The sequence below is a fragment of the Hemiscyllium ocellatum genome (genome assembly GCF_020745735.1).
Source record: "Hemiscyllium ocellatum isolate sHemOce1 chromosome Y unlocalized genomic scaffold, sHemOce1.pat.X.cur. SUPER_Y_unloc_1, whole genome shotgun sequence".
NCBI classification, from domain to species: Eukaryota; Metazoa; Chordata; class Chondrichthyes; order Orectolobiformes; family Hemiscylliidae; genus Hemiscyllium; species Hemiscyllium ocellatum.
In genome coordinates, this window is record NW_026867600.1 from 810,849 (window position 1) to 815,052 (window position 4,204).

The following is a 4,204-nucleotide window of genomic DNA, read 5'->3' on the forward strand; positions in this document are numbered from 1 at the left end:
ACGTGTGGCCTAACTGATCTTCTGTAAAGCTGCGGGATAACTTGCCTGTCTGTACACTCAGTGCCTCTTGCAATGAAGGCGAGTAGCCTCTTGTCTTTAACCCTCCTCAGGTTTGTCAGATGTGGGCATCACTGGCCAGGCCCAGCCTTTAACGCCTCGTCCCTAGTTGCCCCTTGAGAAGGTGGGAGGGCGGGGGGGCGAGCTGCCTTCTATAAGCGCTGCCGGTCTGTACGTTGCAGGGTTGACAGCACACAATGTCACTCAGGGAGGGAATTCCAGGATCCTGACCGCGAAGGAACGGCCGATATGTTTCCGGGTCAGGACGGTGAGTGGCCCGGAAAGGGGGGGAAGCTTGCTGGTGTCCCCCGGTATCTGCCACCCCTTGTCCTTCCAGGTGGAGGTGGGTGTGGGGTTCTGAAGGTGCTGCCTGAGGGTCTTTGGTGAGTTTCCGCGGCGTATCTTGTAGAGGGGACAGACTGCTGCTACTGAGCATTGAGGGGGTGTTGGAACTCAGCCCGGCATTCCTAATGAGCCCAGCTGCCAGCGATGGGAGGGAGAGAGTGGGGGAGGGGGTGACCATCGAGCGGGGAAGAGGAGGGAGGCTACCCCGTCCCCACACTCCCTCAAGTGTGTATGGGAGCCAGCCCCCACCATCCGGGTGAGCGGGGAGTGTTCCCCTCACCCTCCTTACCCGTGCCTTGTTAATGGTGGGACAGGTTTCGGGGGGAGGGAGGGAGGGAGTGAGGAGGGGAGTTACTCGCTGCAGGATTCCCAGCCTCTGACCTGCTCCTGGAGCCACAGGATTGATATGGGGCCGGGTCCCAGTTCAGTTTCTGCTCAACGGGAACCTCCAGGATGTTGATAGTGGGGGGGGAGGGGATTCAGTGACGGTAACGCCATTGAACGTCAAGGGGGCGATGGTTAGATTCTCTCTCCCTCTCTCGTTGGAGATGGTAACCCCCAGGATATTGATAGTGGGGGGGAAGGGGGATTCAGTGACGGTAACACCATTGAACGTCAAGGGGGCGATGGTTAGATTCTCTCTCTCTTGTTGGAGACGGTAACCCCCAGGATATTGATAGTGGGGGGAGGGGGATTCAGTGACGGTAACACCATTGAACGTCAAGGGGGCGATGGTTAGATTCTCTCTCTCGTTAGAAATGGACAGAGCCTGGCGTTTGTGTCCTGATGAAGGGCTTGTGCCCGAGATGTCGATTCTCCTGCTCCTCGGATGCTGCCTGACCTGCTGCGCTTTTCCAGCACCACACTGATCTCCAGCGCTCGCAGTCCTCAGTTTCTCCCCACGTCTGGACATTGCCCAGACCTTGCTGCTGTTTGGACATGCAAGTCCTTATGTTCTGTTTGGCTTGTCCTAAAATAGTAGTGTTGTCCCAGTCGAATTCATGTTGCTTGTCATCTGCGTGTGTGGCTATTAAGGGTAGCTGGTCGTGTCGTTTCGTGGCTAGTTGGTGTTCATGGATGTGGACCGTTGGCTGTCTTCCTGTTTGTCCTGTGTAGTGTTTTGTGCAGTCCTTGCGTGGGTCTGAGGGAGCGGTGGATGGAGCTGAACGTTGTGCAGTCATCGGTGAACACCCACCCCACTTGTGAACGAGGGTGAAGATGGTTGGGACAGAGGACGCTCACCTGAGGGACTCCTGCAGAGATATCCTCGAACGGGAGGTGACTGACGTCCGAGAACCACCGCCACCTTCCTGTGTGCCGGGTATGACTCTAGCCATTGGAACGTCTGTCCTTATCCAAATCCTTATCCCTCCTTACCCGTCCCTGTCCATTCCTTTAGCCAAATGTCTGTTAAACGTTGGAACTGCACTCACATCCCCCCACCTCTTCATAAAGTTCATTCAACACATGGACCAGCTCCTGTGTAAAACAATTTATCCCTCGCATGTCTTTGTTAAATCTCCCTTCCTTTTCATCTTAAAAATAGTCTTGGAATCCCACATCCCTTGCGGATCGATACTGGGCTATGGGGAGAGAGAGCCGGGGGACAGTGGGATTAGTTTGGGGATCGATACAGGGCTATGGGGAGAGAGAGCGGGGACAGTGGATTAGTTTGGGGATGGATACAGGGCTATGGGGAGAGAGCGGGGGGACAGTGGGATTAGTTTGGGGATGGATACAGGGCTATGGGGAGAGAGCGGGGGGCAGTTGGATTAGTTTGGGGATCGATACAGGGCTATGGGGAGAGAGAGCGGGGTCAGTGGGATTAGTTTGGGGATCGATACAGGGCTATGGGGAGAGAGAGCGGGGGACAGTGGGATTAGTTTGGGGATCGATACAGGGCTATGGGAGAGAGAGCGGGGGGCAGTGGGATTAGTGTGGGGATGGATACAGGGCTATGGGGAGAGAGAGCGGGGGGCAGTGGGATTAGTTTGGGGATGGATACAGGGCTATGGGGAGAGAGAGCGGGGGGACAGTGGGATTAGTGTGGGGATGGATACAGGGCTATGGGGAGAGAGCGGGGACAGTGGGATTAGTTTGGGGATCGATACAGGGCTATGGGGAGAGTGCGGGGACAGTGGGATTAGTTTGGGGATGGATACAGGGCTATGGGGAGTGAGCGGGGGACAGTGGGATTAGTTTGGGGTTCGATACAGGGCTATGGGGAGAGAGAGCAGGGGACAGTGGGATTAGTTTGGGGATTGATACAGGGCTATGGGGAGAGAGAGCGGGGGGCAGTGGGATTAGTTTGGGGATCGGTACAGGGCTTTGGGGACAGAGAGTGGGAGGCGGTGGGATTAGTTTGGGGATGGATACAGGGCTATGGGGAGAGAGCGCGGGGGGCAGTGGGATTAGTTTGGGATCGATACAGGGCTATGGGGAGAGAGAGCGGATGGGGCAGTGGGATTAGTTTGACAGAGAGTTTTGATGAGGGGCCTGTTTTCCATAGTTGGGGTCTCAGAAGCACTGTGAGTTAACCGGGGAATGAAATGTAGCATCAGGAAAAAGATTTCGTGAGGGTTTGTGGCTGTGACTATTAGAGGTAATTGTGTGGAACACATAATTTACAATCTGCCAGGCACCTCTCGTTCTGATTTACAAGGGATTAACATTTTCTCAAACGCTGCTTTGTACAGAGAACCAGGAACGCTATCAGGCACCGATATCACACACTGATGCAGGGATTGCAATGAAACAGAGGCTGTATGTTACAAGGATTGTTAGGCTCTAATTTAAAAATGATTAATTCCTACTCCCCTGATCGTGTGTCGACATCTCTCTCTCTCTCTCTCTCTGAGTCTGGAGTTCTGCGGAATCTGTCCTCCATGTTTCCAACGCTGCTCAGCCCCACTCTTGTGTGTGTTACAGAGATACAGTGATGGAGGTTTGTCTCTGTGTGTGTGTGTGTGTGTGGGTGTGTGTGGGTGTGAGCGAGGGGGTGTGTGTGTGCGTGTGTGTGCACGTCAGTGAGTGTGAGCATGGGTGAGGGTGTGTGAGAGAGTGTGTGTATGACTGTGAGTGTGACTGAGTACGTGTGTGTGTGTGCGTATGTGCGTATGTGCGTGTGCGTGTGTGTGTGTATTCACTGGTGGAATTTGGGGTTTGCTGAGATAGAGACATAGGGAGGGGGTGTAGGGGGCTGGAGGGGGTGACACACACAGAGATAGGGAGGGGGTGTAGGTGGCTGGAGGGGGGTGACACACACAGAGATAGGGAGGGGGTGTAGGTGGCTGGAGGGGGTCACACACACAGAGATAGGGAGGGGGTGTAGGGGGGTGACACACACAGAGATAGGGAGGGGGTGTAGGGGGCTGGAGGGGGGTGACACACACAGAGATAGGGAGGGGTGTAGGGGGTGACACACACAGAGATAGGGAGGGGGTGTAGGGGGTGACACACACAGAGATAGGGAGGGGGTGTAGGGGTGACACACACAGAGATAGGGAGGGGGTGCAGGGAAGAGTGGGGCAGAGTCAAAGCTGCCAACAGAATGGTTTATGACTTTCGCTGGCACCTGGACCATCCATCACGACCCCAGCGCTTCCCCACCCCCGCCCCATTTGTCAGCGGTATAGAAAGATCTGTCCCACACCCCCCCCATAGCCTCCCCCTCTCCTCCTGATCAATATGATCACGCTCACTGATGGCTTTCCAATCAATACTCCATTATTCTGGAATACATTACTGCATGTCTCAGCACTCTCCCTCCTCCCTCACCCTCTCCCAACTAATGTCGTCACCA